Source organism: Elgaria multicarinata, chromosome 4 (genome assembly GCF_023053635.1).
Source record: "Elgaria multicarinata webbii isolate HBS135686 ecotype San Diego chromosome 4, rElgMul1.1.pri, whole genome shotgun sequence".
Lineage (NCBI taxonomy): Eukaryota > Metazoa > Chordata > Lepidosauria > Squamata > Anguidae > Elgaria > Elgaria multicarinata.
In genome coordinates this window covers 131,926,160-131,945,488 of record NC_086174.1, presented here as the reverse complement: position 1 = coordinate 131,945,488, position 19,329 = coordinate 131,926,160, and positions in this window count along the sequence as shown.

Here is a 19,329-nt window from a genome sequence, read left to right as displayed (position 1 = left end):
TGACAGAGATTGGGCTACAGTTCAGAAAGTCTCTGGTTTGAATCCCATCTTTGCAATAAACTCACTCTGGGCCTTAGGCAAGCTGGTCTGCATAAGCTACTGATCCCTATTGTCTGCAAAACAGGTATAGCCCAGATATGCTGAGCTACAATGCTGGCTGGGGCTGATGGGAGTTGTAATCCAACACACCTGCAAGGTGCCTGGTTGGGGAAGCCTGAGGTATAGTAATACTGACCTGCCTTCCAAAGTTGTTGTAATTTATTTATTTATTAAATAAATAATTATTTTATTATTTATATAAAAATTATTTTATTACATATATATACCACCCTACAGCCGAAGCTCTCTGGGCAGTTTACAACAATTAAAAATGGTAAACATTAAAAGTGTACAAAATTTAAAAACCATCAAAAACATAAAAAACAGTATAAAAACAACAGTATCCATTTAAAAACAACAATTCTGGGGTTAAATTGAAAAACAAACTTAACATTGTTAAGTTAAAAACAAACTTAACATTGTTAAATGCTGTTAAAATGCCTGGGAGAAGAGAAAAGTCTTGACCTGGCACTGAAAAGATAGCAATGTTTGCGCAAGGCGAGCCTCATCGGGGAGATCATTCCACAGTTGGGGGGCAACCACTGAAAAGGCCCTCTCCCTTGTTGCCATCCTCCGAGCTTCCCTTGGAGTAGGCACTCGGAGGAGGACCTTAGATGTTGAGCGCAGTGTATGGGTAGGTTCATGTCGGGAGAGGCATTCCATCAGGTATTGCGGTCCCAAGCCATGTAAGGGTTTAACAACATGAAATATGTATTAGTAGTCTATTAACAAGTGATTTAGAGGTGAGGCAGATGGTAAGGAAACACTTATGGAACAGAACTGAATCTGGCACTGGGCAACACTTGCAGCTTCTTGGAGAGTGAGAGTTGGACGAGTGGACACAAATAAATTCCCCAATAGACTTGCTTAGGTTCTCACTCATGTAACTTGGACTGTGAGCCCTTATACTTACTGCTGTTCCCCGCCTTGATCAAAATGGAGAGGCGGGTAATAAATAAATAAATAAATAAATAAATAAATAAATAATTCAGAGAATAGGGGTTAATCTCATTTACTCATCTTGAATTGTGATAGCAGGCTAGAAGACAAAATAAATTAATTCATTATAATGTGATTTGAGGATATGGGTGATGCTTATTAAATTTTATTTTATATTAAACAGCTCAAGCCAAAAAGGCTCTATTATTCCTTGAAACAATTTGCATATTTTAATAAGTGTATATAGGCTTGCAAGAAAAAGTTACAGCATGTATCCCCACCACCTAAGAGGGTTTCTGCTCAGTGGGCAGTTTTATTGTGCTGCTTTTCCTGCACACGGCAGGAAATGGCAGCAAATTTCTTTACAGCCAAGAATATGGTTTTCCAGGTCTTTTTTTGTAACTGAAAAACAAGCAGAAGGAGCAAGAAATGTGCAGGAGGCGGACAGCGTCGTGAAAAGGACCTGCAAAAATCCATGAGTGGTCAGTAACGAGCGTGCTATCAAATGTTCATCTAATCATGCTCTTTATCTCTTGCTCTCCTGAAGCCTCCCATGCACCCCCCAAAATCTCCCTCAATCCTGGGAGGAGCTGCATATGGGAGGGGGAATCCAGGGTGCCTGTTCTGCTGAATGATGGGCATCAATACATTTCACCCTGGGAAAGGGGGAAAGTCTTCTTTTCCCTTTCCTGCCTGCTGAAGTATTTATTTTATTAAAAGAATTCTACACTACCTTTCAGCTTTAAAAAGAACCCTCAAGGCCCTTTACAAAAATGAAATATTAAACAGAGCATTCAAAGCCAGAAGAAAACAGATAAAACAGAAACATAGCTAGATAAAATTAAGACACTTTAAAAGCCTAGTGGAACAAAATCTTTTAACTTTCTAAATAAAGGACAACATGAACCAACTACAAATAGCACCTTCAGGGGCAAACTGAAATTGGGGGATGCTGTTTTCAGCAGGAAACTGTTATGGATTGGGGACCACATTTTGGATAGGGGCCTTATGACAGCTCTTTCGAAGTTCATTTTTTAAAAAGCATGCAAAACGTAATGTGAAGTTTGACCTTTGGAGTGAGTTTACATGCAACATTAGATTATACAAGATATTACATGTTATTATATTTTATATTGGTGGCACATGTTTAAGCTTTTGATTCTGGGCACCACATTTCCAGAAGGATGTTGACAGATTAGAACAGGTTCAGAGGAGGGCAACAAAGATGATACAGGGATTTGAGGATATGTCCTATGAGGGCAGGCTGAAGGAACTTGGGATGTTCAGTCTGGAGAGAAGAAGACTGAGAGGAGATATAGCAGTGTTCAGGTACATCAAAGGGTGCCGCAGGGAAGATGGTCAAGAACTATTTTCCATGGCCACAGAAATTAGGATCTGAAATGATGGGTATAAGTTACAGCTACCTAGTTTTTGCTTAAATATAAGGAAAAACTTCCTGATGGTAGGTTCTATACAACAGTGGAACGGTCTACCTATGGAGGTTGTGGGTTTTCCATCTCTGGAAGTTTTCAAGAAGAGGCTGGACAGCTACCCCTCATGGATGGTTTTATTGGTTTTCCTGCACATTGCAGAGGGTTGGACTAAATGAACCTTGTGGTCTCTTCCAACTCCACAATTTTATGATTCCATGATTCTGAATTGTTATTTGTCTGCATGTTTTTATACAATTATTTTATATATGCTAGGGAAGAATTCCATCTCCAAAATGCTTTGAGCTTACCACATGATTTAATTGCTAGAACCTATCCAGATTTCCTCTTTCTTGTTTAGTTTGGCTTTGTTTCTTCTTTAAGTGCAATCATTAAAAATATTGTGGCACTACACTCGAAGGGCAATAAGATTATTTCTGCACTACAACTGAAAACTGGTATAAAATGCATTTCAATGTCATTGCTTATCCAAGGAACGATAGGGACTATAATTTTGTGCGAGGGCTAATAATTCCCCATTAGAGATGTCTAGCCATTCACTGAACTACATTTCAAGGGTACGTTGAGAATGATACTTAAACTGATTTGATACTTAAACTGGTTTAGGTTTGTAGTGACATCCCCTAACAGATGATGATGATGATGATTTATTGCATTTTTATAACGCCCAATAGCTGAAACTCCCTGGGCGGTTCACAAAAACTATTTCCAACAGTGTTTCCAACAGTGATGCTAAGAACTGTAGGCACAACCCTGCCCTTGCCAAACGTATATGAAGGACAACATTTGGAGATTCTACACCCATGTAAGCACCAGGAGCTGGGTTGGAGTAGCCACATGAATGGTACCAATCTAGACACTAGGATCAGGCTCCTCACCATTATGTCCTCCATAAAAGATTTGGGAGACACATGGTTTGCCGCAGTGGGGAGAGGGAATATGTTCTGCTGGTGGCTGGATGCTGATAGAATTTATAGTAAATAAGTTCTGCAAAAAGAAACCAAAGGGAAAAACATTAAGCAGTATTGCAGCCTTTAAGCCATAAACTTTTTAAAAAAACAACTTTACTGTTTATAACATTGATAAGAAGACAAAAGGGTGGGCCATATCATTAAAACGTATCATTTCAAAAATTAAGAAACATCGACAGTTTTTGTATAAAATTATCATTATTTGAATGAGACACCCATGTGTCTTCAAGATCTTTTATGGAGGACTGGAGCAACCTCTGAGACAGAGCTGGGCCCCTTGAGAAGAGGTACTGTGGGGGGAGGGGAGGAAGGAAAAGGCCTGTTGTGTACTAGTAGTCTCTTCGCCTGATGTTGGATGTTGTCCACTGACTAGTAAATTATAATACTTCAGAAAACCTACCAGAAGGGCCTAGGATCCTATTTCCTATGGTTAGTACCAAATGCCAAGAAAAGGGACTATTGCTAAGACACTATCACTGAAGGTACCCCGAGGACCTTCTCTTCTGCTGTTCCCAGACTGTGGAATGGCCTGCCCGAGGAGACTCATCAATTTAACAGTCTATTAGCATTCAAGAAAGCTATAAAGACTGATCACTTCTGGCAGGCCTATCCAGTGGAATTTTAAGAATGTTTTTAGAATGTTTTTTAGGATGTTTTTAACAATGTATATTATGTTTTAATTGAGTTTTAGGCATTTTATCGTTTATTGTTGTTCTCCGCCTCGATTGGAATGGAGAGGTGGGTAAGAAATAAAATTATGATGATGATGCCCTCTTAAAAACTAAGTTAGTTATGAAAGAAGAGCCATTTCCCATAATTTCTCAAACCATTCTATGAGGCTAAGTAATTCCATTGCTTTCCAGTATTGTGCAATACATATTCTGGCAGCTGTTAACAAGGTAAATACATATTGCAGGTCTGTAGATTCCACCTCTTTTACATTTCTTGTTTAGGATAACTTTTGAGTTTCTTGTTTAGGATTTCTTGTTTAGGATAACTTTTGAGTTTGCAAGAAGCTGTCATCTGCTAGATGCTCTTCAAAACTTCATTCCGAAAGAATTCGATATTTGGACATGTCCAAAACATATGAATGAAATCTGCTTTAGAAACTTGTGACCTACAGGCTGTTATTATGAATGTTGTTTAATTTATATGACGTTAAGTATCACTGATAAATGGTTTGCAGAAGTTTTGTACTTAATAAATTGTCCTTAATAACATATTAACTGGTAGAACCCAATATTTTAACAGCAACACAACTGATTATTACAAATAACTGGGAAGAAAATAGGAGTAGACTTTCCATCAAATCACAGTTTTTAAACATTTGGTATATTATGAAAATGTATAAATAAATTAGAAGTGATAACAGAAAAACACATTTCAATATTTCTTGGGGTCCCTTTATTAATTTTGGAATGAATATCAGCCATCCTATCAAAAAGAGCTGCATTTTTTTTTCTATGATAGGAGTTTGGGTTTTTTTATCTTGGTTTCTTGCTTAATCTGTATTTCCTGGTATTTATGTAAGTAATAATGCATGTTTAATTAATTTATTATCATTCATACATTCTGGTTGTTGTTTCCTTTGTTTACTTAAAAAAACAATTAAACTGTTTAAAGTCATAAATTATGCAGCTAGACTGTAGGAGTATTAAATATACTGGTATTAGTATAAGCATGAGAAATATCTTCCAGAAACAAAATTGCAAAAGCGAGGCGGGGCAGGCAGGGGGAATGTATTCATCTACCAAGTTCATTAAATGTAAACGCTGAGAGAAAATGCCACCAATTTTGTCTGATATATTAGGTATTTAAAACACACACACACACACACACACACACACACACCTGAGGGCACATTTTAACTCAAATTAAGCACTTTTAAATTCCCCCTTTTTTTACAGTTGTCAGTTTTAAATAAGTGTGCAATTTTCCAGTAGACTTTCAAATTGCATAGCTTTGGTTACCTTCTGCCTGGAGAATAGAAAGTAAATAAATGTGTGAGACATTTCTTTTTCTAGAACTAACATCCTATTTTGTGGAATCAAAATGTACCTAGATGAACTGTATATGCAAAACTCCACTAGAGAATGCAGGGCCGGTGCTACCATAGAGGCCACTCAGGCGGCCGCCTAGAGTGCTTAACTAAGAGGGGCGCCGAGTGCAGCGCAGCACTCACGCGTGTTGGCTGTGAGCCAGCCCGGCCCAAGGTTTCAGCTGGGCCTGGGCGGGTGAAATGGCGCCCAGCGCCCGCCCAGCCAAAGCGAAGCCAGGGATGCTGGGGTGGGGGTGGGGCAGCTCCACGTTCGGACTTCCAGAAGGCACCTGGAAGAGGGAGAGAGAGAGAGGGTATGGGTGAATGGGGTCTTTGAGTGAATGCATGTGTTCATGCGTGTGTTAGTTTGGAGTGAGTGATGCTGAGTGCATGTGTGCGCGCGCATGTGAGTTGGGGGGGATGATTTGGAGGTGATATTCCTATTAAATAATGCATTTTAGACCCATAGACGTTCCTTTCCAATTTGTTTGCTATAATTGGCATGACGTATTTCTTGCACTTTAAAATAAATTTAGCACTTTCAAGTTTTGTGCTTCTTATTTTTTCCAGGAAACATATGTTCTTAAAAATCAAAGCTGGCATTTTTGGGGGCGGGTGTGTGTGTGAAAGTAGCTCACCTTGCCTAGGGCGCAAAATAGTCTGGCACCGGCCCTGAGAGAATGGTAATTTAGACTGTAGGGTTGCTTCAGGAATCCAGCCTTAAAGAGGATGTTCCATTTCCTGATACTTTAGGGAAGGGACTGTAGCTCAGGGCAAGGGCACATGCTTTCCCTGCAAAAGATCCCAGGTTCAATTTCTGGCATCTCCAGATAAAAGTTACAGGGAAAGACCTATACTTGAGGTCCTGGGGAGTTATTACCAGTCAGAATGAACACCAATGGGCTAGATGAACAAATAGTTTGACTTGGTATAATGCAGTTTCCTATGTTCCTACTTGCAAAATAATGTTTTGCAAGCACATGTTCAAAAGGACCTAATATGTGCCATTGTAAATTAAACAACCACTCCCCTTTGTACATCTTACTGCTGCAATCATTGTAGCACATAATAAAACACTGTTGCCTAATCTGGTGTCCTCCAGATATTTTGAACTATAATCCCCATCAGCCCCAGTTAACCTGGCCAGTAATCAGGGATGCTGAGACTTGTAATCCAAAATATCCAAGTTGGGGAAATCTGCAATAAAACATAACATTTTCTTTCCACAGAAGAACTTAGAACCAATCAAATCTTCCATTTTCCTGGATAGTTTAGAAAATGTGGAGACCAAAGAATTTTACACTCTCTCTCTCTCTCTCACACACACACACACACACACACACTAATTTAGACACAAATTCATACCTCTGGTCTGTATTTTTTCTTCCATCTCATAAAAATCAGGGGAAATACCCCTTTTGTCATTCAGTAATCTCATAACTTTGAAGGTTGTTGAGTTATGGTGTTAATATCACAGGTATGCTCAGTGACACTTTGAAAAACGATGAAGGCATTTCCTGCATGAATGGTAGGTTTATTTTTCACTCCAATAATTTATTCATCAATCTGAAGGCAAACATTCAGTCTTCATTCACTGTATATAATGAGGAGCTCCTTGGTCATATTTCTGAATGTATAAGAAGCTAAAACAAACAAGCATATTAGAATGCTATTATTAAAGAGCTTTCTCTTTGAATGATCACAAGCAAAAATAATAACTTTCTGATAAAAAAACACAACAAATGGGTACTTTTTTTTACTTCTTTCATATATCTCTACTGAAGGATTTAAGTATTAGAGAGAGATGGTGCAATTGTATTTCCTGGAAGTAAGCCCCATTGAAGTCACTGGGACTAACATCTGAGTAGACATATATAGGATTGCATTGAAAATCTTGCCTAGGACAAAGCAAAAACTTCAAGACAGCAGAGTTATTTCAGTCCATATCAGTTGATATTCAACCTACATAAAATCCTGGCCTATCCTAGCTACCTATATTCAAATCATATTTATTTAGCTCATTTCTTTTCTGCTTTTCAACCCAATGGCATCGAAAAGAGAAAGTGTCATTTACATGAATGACGAACAATAAACAAATTGTTGATATTGTCTCAGAAGGGAGCTCTGCTATCCCTAGCCAGAAACAAGCATTTCCACTCATTTCCCATATGTATCTGCCTGGACCTTAAGATCATCTACAGAGGCCCTTCTCCGTGAGCCCCTGCCAAAGGAAGTGAGGCAGGTGGCTACTAGGAGGAGGGCTTTCTCCGCTGTGGCACCCCGGTTGTGGAATGAGCTCCCCAGAGAGGTCCACCTGACGCCTACACTGTACTCCTTTCGTCACCAGCTGAAGACCTTTTTATTCTCTCAATATTTTAACACTTAATTTTAACTTAAATTTAAATTTACTGTTTTAACTCTGTATTTTAATTTTATATCAATTTTGCTGCGTGGTTTTTATCCTGGTTGTGCTTTTTATACTGTATTTTGTATTTGTGCTTTTAACCTGTTGGTTGTTTTATTATGGTTTTAACTTTTGTGAACCGCCCAGAGAGCTTCGGCTATTGGGCGGTATAAAAAATGTAATAAATAAATAAATAAATTTCCGTAGTTACTTTAGGAAATGCTAATTGCCCATTGTGCTAGTGGTGGGTGCCAGTAGCATTTCAAAATAACCAAGGTAGTGCCGTTTCTGCTAACCTGCCCATCTGAAAAACAGTCATATGAATAAACTCACTGATATGCCAATAATTTTTTGATACAAACAACTCTGGTTTTAATGGCATTTGCTTAGAAAAAGAGCTAAGAAGGCAACATATAACTAAGTAACATCTTTTGTTCCATACAGGAGGAGTTCACTGATCTTCCCGGTGTCTTGTGCAGGCACTGTGCTCTGGTCACACGCTCACAAGAGCCAGGCCAACACGCTCTCTTTAAAACCTCTCCATGTGAGCATTTGATCCTCCCCAAATTGGCAATCCCGACTGGCTGAGATGAGGCAGCAACTTCCCAATTCATTAAGACAACTGGCCTCTAATCAGTTGGCTTCCTAGATGAAAACAGACTCATGTGCCGAATTTACACCTACCCACCTTTTAAGTACAGATTTTATGACTTGGAGTCTTCCAGCTGATATTGGGGAGGGCCTTTTTAATACTCTTGTTAACAGAAGTTGAAAGGAGATTATGCTGTGTGGTTGGTCTTTAATGTTTGGTTCCCATTTCAACTGAAGGAAAAAAAGAGGTAGTGCAGAATTCAGGCCTGCTCATCTGTATTATATTAGAAAAATATCATTTTTAAAATTAAAGGTCGATGTCTTCAACCCTATTTTTTTTTCTTGGCCCCCCTCTTCAACCCTAATTTTAACACTGAAATTAAAATACAAAATATTACGCCTGTAATATTCACCATCTTAATTCAGTCTAAATTCCAATCACCATTATTTATTGGTTCACAAAAACAGTCGAAATATTCTAATTACAGAGTGAAAGCTTCGCACATTGCTAAGCACAGCAACAGGTTATGGGATCCATTTATAAACATTTTAAAAACTGCAGTGACAACTGAATGCCAAAAACTGATCCGTGAGCTGAATTCAGGACATGGCACTGTCAGTCACATGACCAGCACGGATAGCATGGCTAAAATTCAGTGCAGGCTAATGAAAAAACTCTGTTGCTGCCACCATAGATTGAAAAGGCATATGAATAGCCTTTTACATGCCTACTCTGCAGTAATCCCCCCTGACTTCAATGGGTCTGGGTAAGTATGTGTAGGATTTAAGCCTTGAAGTTGATTAGCCAATGATTGTCTCTTCTTACACAACCTGGATACTCACTGAAGTGTGCTGATGAATGAGATGAAAACTGAGTGCCTTCTTAGACATATTGATGAGTTGTAAGCCTAACTGAATAATAGTGACCTTTTGGTAAATAAGTTATTTTGTGCAAATGTGGATTGGATGATGTTAAGGGGTTATTAAAGGCAGTCAGTGCCAGCTCAGCCCAGTTTAGTCCAGGTCTGATTACAGCTTGAAATGATTGCTTCCATGTAAGCATCATCAAAGATCTAACACTACAACTAGAACTTTCATATCCCCTCCCACATTCATTAAGTGATAAGGAAAAAATGCACATTTATGTGTGAGCCACTCTGCACTTCTTAGCAAGAATTAATGAGAAACCTCCAAACAGATCCTACATGCAAGTTTTCGGCTGAATGCATTTGATGTGCAAGGTGCTGAGAAGTTACAGGAGTAGGAATCCTATCTGGTAATATTCAAACTAGCTCTGATCTCTGTTCCCTTGTTTCAGCAACTAGAATTGTTGCCACTGCTACAATATCCCAGCGTTCTGCAGTTCTTCTTAATGCAAAAATGCTACTATTTTATACTGATGATTTGGTGCACCATCCCCAAATACAACTCGGACTTTAGACTGTTAGTTATACTGTTAGTTTTTCCCTACCCTGTGCCTGTTTACCCTACCCAGTGCCTGTTTGCATTCTCTCCCCCTCCTTATTGCTTTACTATGACTTTATTAGAATGTAAGCCTATGCGGCAGGGTCTTGCTATTTACTGTTTCACTCTGTACAGCACCATGTACATTGATGGTGCTATATAAATAATAATAATCATCATCATCATCATCATCATCATCATCATCATCATCATCATCTCTCCCCCAGCAGCCCACAATCCTTGGAAGTTATACTCTATATAAATGAGGCATTTGTGTTCCATTTTGTAAAAGCATATGCCCCTATATTTGCCAATCATCGAGGTTTTTATCCTGGCATTTCATTTTGATCAGGTTCATGTTCAGAACAACAATCTTCTCTATTTTTATTCTCCTTTTCCTTTCTGCAACTCAGAGAAAATCTTGTCAGCTGCAAAAGCTACATGACAAGCTGCTTTGGCTTAATAGAAGCAGCGTTCCCAAGTTCATTAATAGAAAAATAAAAAAGGTATCCAAAACAGAAAAGAAAATATTTTCAGGCATGATCTAGGGCAACTGCCCCTACCAAGACCCGTGGAGTGACTCTGCCATTGCCCTCCCCAGAAGGCCCTGTGAGAGCCACAATTACATCATCGTGTAATATTGCTCCAGCAGTCTTCCAAGCAGGGGTGGGGAGATAGCGGCCAGATGGTTGCCACCAGCCAGCACCCCCTTTCTCTCACACACAATTTCTGGGGGGTGATTAGACCCCTGTTCTGCTGCCTAACCATCCCAAAATGCGAGCTGAAAGTTCTCCCCAGAGAAAATTTGGCACACACTTAATGGGATAAGTTAATCACTTCTAAGTTGCAATACCTATTTTGGAGACTACACAGTGAGTTCTTTCCGCATGGAGTTGTTTGGGGGTGATTTTTCCAGAAATATAAAACATCCATGGCATTTCATAGGTTCTAGAATGAGAGAGATATTTGTTACTGCAGATCTCAAACTGCTGGTCCGAACAGGAGGCTACCAGCTATTCTAGCCAGAAAAATACCACAGAAGACTGATCCTCTTCACCTGGAAGTCAGGTGATGCTGAAGGCCCAATTGGATGTGGAGCCATATAGCAGCTGAGTTTGGACGACATGCTAAACAAGGGTTGATTTCCGTTTTGCTCCTGTTCTCCCCCCACCCCAAAGTTGATTAGCGTGTCGTCCGAACTCAGTCAAAGACTAGTCAAATCACCGTATTCTCTGCTTACAGACTTTGGCTTCTAGCTATGTCTGTTCTGAGCCTGTTTCTAATTTAGCTCGTCTTTTAATGCCTCTTTCCAGTCTGGATAGCCAAGGTACTAGCACCCATGGCCTGAGAACCTGACAGTATGCTCCTTAAATATGAGGTGCCTTTTGGCTATTTTATTTTATTATTTATTTATTGCATTTTTATACCACCCAATAGCCGAAGCTCCCTGGGCGGTTCACAAAAACTAAAGTTGTATTTAAATGTTTACTATTTTAAGTGTAAAGGCCAATATTGCAGCAAGGGGTTGAAACTAGAGCAGCATCTTATTGGTTTAATAAGATGACTCAAGTAAAGCTTTAGCTGATTAGTGACAATTAGCTGACAAATTTAATTGGCAAGGGAAACTTTAATGGGTTGGGTTGAAAATTAAAGACATTTCTGTATTTTAAAGCTGATTTATTCTGGTGGATGATTGGAATATGAAGTGGAAATATTAAAGCTGGCTTTTCCTCTTGACACTGAGTAATAGACTTCAATACTTGAATTATGGGCTAAGAAGTAGGAAAGCCCTTAATGAAATCCAAATCCTGTACCCAATAGCTGCCCCCAAAACACTATTTCTAGGGAGGGCTGACAAAAAGCAAGAGGGCCTTGTCCCCTCTTACTTCCCTGTAATTGAATTACAGCCTATCTGTAATTAACTTCCACATCCTTCAATATAGCAGAAAATAGCTTTTTTTGAGGCTTTCAAAATATGAAAATGTATTTACATATAACTCATTAATTAGTTAACAGGGTAGTGATTAATCAGCTATTGACAGCCCTACTGTGAAAACATTATCAAAACCTCCTAAGAGTCTGTGGCAAGTGATTTCTAATCTTCCTGAAGTTTGTTTCATACAAGAGAGATGGGTTTCCACATATAGAGTCTGCTGGAATGTCTGGATTGGTTTTACAATCTAACGGATTCCAAGGATTGCTATTCTGGGCTCTGAAATGGATTTGCCGTGCATGGTTGAGGCTTCCAAGTACATAATGCACAACTCAGGTCAATGATATCACTGCTATGCCAGAGGTCACTGAATCCTGCAGGCCCCATCTAGGCAGAAACCTTAATGTATTGCCAAAATTGGGGTTGACCTGAATTTTGGCATCATGCCTAGTGGTTGCATACAAATGGCTTTCTTCACAAGAGAGTCTGGCCACTGTGGGAACAGAATGCTGGACTAGATGGGCCTTTAGTCTAGCATCCAAGCTCTCATGTTCTTCTAAACCCCTGCCAGTTGTACTTAAACCACCCATCCTGCAGCTGCTCTTTTCTATGAGCTAGGATTAAATTCCCTACAAAATGCAATTTACTAATGTCAGTATTGGCAACTGGGCCAAGAAGTGAATGAAAGATGCAGGGCTCAACTCTAATTTTCTTGACTTGTACTGTCAGGCTCCGATGCACAGATGTATCCAACAATGGCAGACAATCATAGTTCTCTTATTCACCAAAAGGATGGAATTGAAATCACACAGATGGATAGATCAAACTGGATGTGATTGAAATGTCCTGGAAGCACAGCTAGAATTAAATCCAATTAAAACATGAGAAGGCATTGTTGCTGCGGGACTCAACAGGCCAGAAATTGTGGCTGAAGGAAAAGGTGAAAGTCAGGACTGTGTGAATCTTAAGTTTTGTTTTAAACAAACAAAAGTTTCTAGACCACATGGATTAGAAGCTAAGCCTGAAAATGTGTGGATAATACTTGCTAATATCTCCAGAAGTTAGAATCCAGTGCGCTGCATAGTCTTTCTTTTACACAGATCTCTGCACTGGTCAAACAGCTGCCCTCCAGAGAAGCTAATGGGTCCTCATTCTATGAGGCTGTGAGTGGAGGGTCAACACCTCCTTTCCGCATTTATACATGGAAGTGTTCTTTGCACATACCCATCAGCTTCTAAACAGTATTACACCCAGCATAGCACCCTTGCCCTTCCCTATGAGTAGGAAAACGAAAATAAATTGTGCATGATTGTACAAATGGCAGAATAAATTATACAAAATGTGCGACAAATGGGACCCTGTATTTTGGGGAATTTTTTTTAAAAAAGATGGAGGGCAAAAATCACATGGAAGCAGCTTATTTGTCCACTACCAGAGTGTGAACCTCAAATTGTTGGAAGGTGTGGGTTTATGCCTGGTGTGGTGATGCATGATTTTCATGTTCCTACAACCCTACTAATCAGCTGTTTTTGTTAAAATTGATTGTCTCCAATCCTATGCACACTTAGCTGGAATATGCCCTTGCAGTGCAAACCTATGCATGTCTATTCAGATGTAAGTCCTACTGAGTTCTATGAGTAGTATTTGAGTAGTCCTATTGAAATGAATGGGACTTAAGGTAGACTAACATTGGATATAACCCAATAGTACATATCCCCAGATAATCATACATAGGATACTTCTGAGTAAATATGCATAGGATTGCACTAGGAGGCTGTAATCTATGCATGCTTAATTGGAAACATGAACATAATATGGGTTGCTTCCTGGTAAATAAGCTTAGGAACTAGCTACAGGATGTTAAAGTAGGTTTTCCAGGTTGTTCTTAGGAAGAGTCGATCTCCTCAAAACTTTCCACCTGGTTTTAAAAACAACACCAACCAGGGGGTGCAGGCGGGTGGTTAACAGATCAAAGACTATCAAAGTGTCAAACTCTGAAATGTAAGTTACCTGCCACAAAGTTGAGAACAAATCCTGCATTAACACCTTGGTGTCAAAGGCTCAAATTAGGTTGAACTGACTGAAAAGAAAAGCCTAAAGACAACATATTTATCGCCTGTTCAGATTTGTTATCTTCCCAATTTAGTTGGACAATGGCACGAAAGTCTATTACTCAAGAATTATTTCTCTGTAAATTTGTCAAATGACCTATTAATTAATAGTAAGTTATATTCAATTGCTAAAGAGGGAGTCAAATGCTGGGGGGGGGGGGGGACACACACCTCCCCCACTGTAAATAATGCAAATAACACACACACATACACAACTATACTTGGCATTACACATTTCTAAAAGGACACTGAATCAGCATGAACAGTTTAGAGCTAGGATTTTTATTCCCCCTGCCTGTGTGATTGTGTGTGTGTGTCTATACATACATACATACATACATATTTATCTAGGTTTGATCCAGATTTTATGATGGATTCAGTCCTATTTGGAGTATGCCCATTGAAACCATGACTAACTTAAGTGTACTTAATTTTAATGAGTCTACTCTTAAGTATGATTAAGTCTGGCTCCAACCCCCACCCCCAGATAGGTAGACGGATATCAGGGGTGGTCCTCCAGATGATTCGTCCTAAAATTCTCATCTCTAGCCAGCATAGCCAATGTTGAGGAATCATGATAGTTGCAGGCCAAAAGATCTGGAGGGCCACAAATTGCCCTCAGGCATAAATGTTCCTCCAAGTTTAATCCAGTTTGTTAAGGGGCAAAATGTCAACTGTCAGACAGTGAAAGGTTTATATTTTCTCAAGCATCTCCATGGCCACTGGGCAACCACTCTCTTCACAACTGTGGAACAATCTGGCTAATATTGCCTCCCAGTTTTCTCCCTTCCTTTTGCCCAAGTCATGGCTCTGGGCAGAAGTGTGCTTTCTGGCCAATTGTGATGACCCCCCTCACTGTCCAGGTATATTCCACATCAACTGGAAATCCCAATCCATTCTGTGTGTGCTATGCCTATATGCCAGCATTCAGGCCCCCAAAACCTTGCTGCGGCTTTCGTAGTAGTACATTCAGCACTGAGCCCTTGACCCCTCTGCCAATATATGGGAAGGGACATAAACCTGAAGGCAAATAAGGAGGAATCTCACCATTGCCTAGAAAGCCTGTGCCCACCCACGATCTGTGGCTGACTGAAAAAAAGGAAAGGTGGTATGCGGGGAGGCAATGTTAATTGAGCTATCCCACGTTTGAAAGGGTGACGACCCAATGTTTTGGGGAAATACATTTGTATCCTTAAGTGTGGGGAAACCGGTGCAATACAGGCACTATGGTACCTATTCCTGCCCCATTAAGTGTAGCAGTTCAGCAAAATTGGTTCTTCTTCATTTTGGGGGGCTTAATTATATGGAAGCCTTCATTAACTGCACTTTGCTGCTGTGGAGATGTCCAACAGTAACTAATGCCTGCTAAACATGTTCATTAAAAAAAAAATAGGGAAATTATTGTTATCAGCTGTTGTTTTGCATACGTTTTAAAGATACAGGAAATCTCCTTTGCTTTGAAAACTGAGTTGATTACATTTCGTTAAGCACAGAAAAAGAATCCCATGGTCAACTTTAAAGAGAATTTCCTGAATGGCTCATTATTATAAGGGATTATCTTGAAGCTACCTCTGAGAACTTTAGCGTTAACACTGTTGGGATAAAATGTGGAAGGCTCACAGTGAGATTAATGGGAGATGTTCTCCGGAGTCAAGGTAAAAATCTTTTCATGTCTAAGAAGGTGTGAAGCTTTGCCATTTTACATCAACAGATGAAAGGAAGCTGCAGTTAGCAATATTACTAGATCTATTATAGACAATGTGCTACTGGTGAAACAGTAAAACACAGTGGTAGATTTAGCACTTTGCCCTTCAGGAAACAAATACTTTGTGTTTCCAACACTGTTTAAACGTGCACGGCAGCTATGATATGCTAGGTTTTTTTAACCAGCCTCCTTTTGTGTCAAATAGCAAAAGCACAGATCCACAACCAAAATTCATAATGCTTCCCATAAGAAAGGGAGCATCATACAGAGTCGTTAACAAATTAATTAGGAGTTTTGTCATATAAGTTTGTATTTGCTCAGGGAAACAGGATTTTTGTATTGATTTCCAGATCCTTGTTAATCTGTTGCAACAAATCAAGGAAGAACTTTGTGGCACCTTTGAGACGAATATATTTCTTTTAATCAAAAAATTTTGTAATCTCCCCCACCCCCTGCTTTCTAGGAGAAATTCTTCTAGAAAGATATCTCTTTTGGACTGAAAGGCAACATGCAATGAGGGATTTTGGAACCTGCTAACATTTTCTGTAATGCATATTTATAATTTTTCTGAGAAACATGAAAGGAAGTATAACACTTACATATTTGGATATTAGGTTGAGTCAACTTTCCGCACATTGAAGCCAATATTTACAGTATCAGGTTCAGGGAAGCTTCTGAAGTTATATTTTTATAGACACAGGAGTCATTTCAATAGCTGCAGGCACAGGGAAATGTCGTGTATAGTTTAATACACATTCCCAACACTTTGACAGTTTTATGACACTTGAACATAGTACTTACTGAAGAGGCAAAGCTGTGACTTGCTGTACCATTTGAGACTTCAACGTGTCTAAAAGTCACCTGACAATATTCCTTCAAATCAATCTTTCCACATTAAAAACAACTAAACCAGAGAAAATGTTCAATCCTTGCCTTTTCCCTGGAGATTTTCCAGACGTAGAAATGTTTCTTGGTCTTTGTAAAGGAGTATTCTCTCATGTGAGTTCTCACCTGCAGTCTTTAACAGTAAAGCCCAGTACCTCAATGAGAACTAAGCCACACAGCTAATCCAATCCATGTTCATTCAAAATTCCCACTAATATTTAATGGGGCTTAATCCCAAGTATGCATGGGTATGCAATATTGGGCCTCTCGGAAAAAGTGTATTATTTATTCATAATATTTCTGTACTGGTTAATATAATGAAATCTCCCACCATAGAAATAAGATGCTAGGTTATGGAAAAGTTCTGAAACACGAGGGTTCATTTAATTTAGTTTAGCTGTCATAACTTTTCCAAAATTCCCCGGGAATACGGTAAACCATGGTAGCTAAACTGCTTTAGGATTATCATATAAACACTCATGGTTCTATCATGTGCTTTGAGTTATAAAACACTATTAATGAACCTACTTTTAAGTACAAGCTTTGAGGATGGTTCTTCTCCTAAGTACTCTAATTTTCTTACTTTCCAGGTTGGAAAATGTAAATACAGAAAAATCAACCCAACTAAATATAGGCACCCAAAATAACATTGGTATGTTTATTTGCTAGTCTACAACTAAACATTTTTGCAAAGATTAGTAATAATTGGTTTGTTACTCCAGTGAATTGCAAGAGAGGGCAAAATTCACAATGCTAAGATAAGCAAAATTCTGCATGACTGGAACATAAGCACATAGAATAGGATATACTGACAACTGATTAGCATAACATTACTACTTGTTGCCTTGTGGGATAACTAACCAGAGAACATGGCAACATTTACTTCTGAGTAAACATGTATAAGATTTGTCGTATACTCTTTTATATGTCATTTTTCCATTTAAAGTACAACTATTTAGGACCATGGTGTCCTTGCTAAAAAGTATCTTACAGTATCATTTTAAAACAAGGTTTACAATTATATCATGGTTACAAGTGAGATGCATTTAAGATCATAATCAAGTAGAATAAGGTATGGTTAAACCCATGATTTTCATGGGATTGAGAGCATGTCTCTCAGGGTGCAATCCTATATCCACTTACTTGGGAGTAGACATGTCTACATCTGTAGGATTTACACTTTAAGATTACAAATGCATTCCAAAACACACTAATATGAAAGTAAGTTCCACTAAAATCAATAGGATTTGGTTTTTGGTAAAGGTACTTAGGACTTCAGCTAAAAAATAAGTGAAATGCTTTCATCAGAAGACCTGGGGTGTTTAAAATATTATATAACACTACCCAGCTTTAATGTAGGCTTTGATTTGACCTTTTATGTCTAGAGGCGAAAATGTAGTTGATGCCATTCCTCTTTTGATGTTTAAATCAAAGGTGTTTGGCTACAACGCTCACTAAATCAAAAGAAAAGGGTGTAGTGCTGGTGTAGCACATAAAATGTCAGCACGTCACACTCATCCATCCAGTTTATACTGATGTACTTGGCTTCCTAGTCCTGGAACAAAGTGTTCTTATACTTTTCAACTAGATAGATACTGGACAACAGTAGATTCATCTTAACTACAACATGTTCTGAGACTAAAACAGTTGTATGCGATTGGGTACTGCTGAATTGTGCTGAACGTGAAGAAGGAAAAAAGTTACTGCAAGGATAAAAGATGGGGTGGTTTGTGCTCTGCTGTGTCACATGATAGTGGAGAAGCAGAGGGTAAAACTAAGATGCCAACGTCTTTTTGGTTGCATATATTCTGGCACATTACTTTCTTCAACATTTTCCTACTATCCAGCTACTGAAGAGATGTGACTACATCTTTACATCAACTAGGTTATCCATTGTTAATTAATATGTTAGGACTGCTCTACACATGCAGAAAATGAGGTGATAAAATGGGCTGTAGCACCTCAAAATTCAAGGGGAGGAACACATTTTTGAATGCTCCCCTATGTTAAGAACTCCCTGCAAACAGAAAACATACACAGCAGGCAAAGGGATAGGCTAGAATAATTTCTTCGAGAGGTTAGATTTCTATTTGCAGGCAAGTTTACATGGGACAGTACTCAAAAGTAGTTTCTCCATCTTGTAGCCGGAAGTTAAACAATTTATTTATTTATTTATTTATTTATTACATTTTTATACCGCCCAGTAGACGAAGCTCTCTGGGCGGTTCACAATCCATTCTCCACTTCAGCATTCTATTACTTAACTCTGTTGGATGTGTAGATCAAGGCCCTAGAGCAAGGGGGCATTTTCGCCTCCCCTTCCACAGGTGCCAGGAAAAAATGTGTCTCTAGTGGTTATGGAGCACAGCAAGCTAATTTTGACCCTCTTTGTACTCTGTAGCCACTACAGGCACCACTTTCTTCCTGTCATTCTGCGGGGAGGTGGAGGTGAAAATGGTCCCTAGATCTCCTTATATTGCCCACTCCTATCCCCAGAGCATTTCTCAACTTGGCCCATGGGAAGCTCTAAAAAACAGTCAGGTAACAAAAAACCATGGGCTGAAGGAAACCTGTAAGGGTAAAAATATCTGATATCAATGCCAGTGTCATCCCAATACATATGAGCAAGTTGCTACATGTTCAGTGACTGTGATAACAGACAAAAATGATCTTTATTGACTGCCTGATCTCATGCCAGTGCGGCTCCACTGTGACGGAAATGTATGCTTCTCACTAAA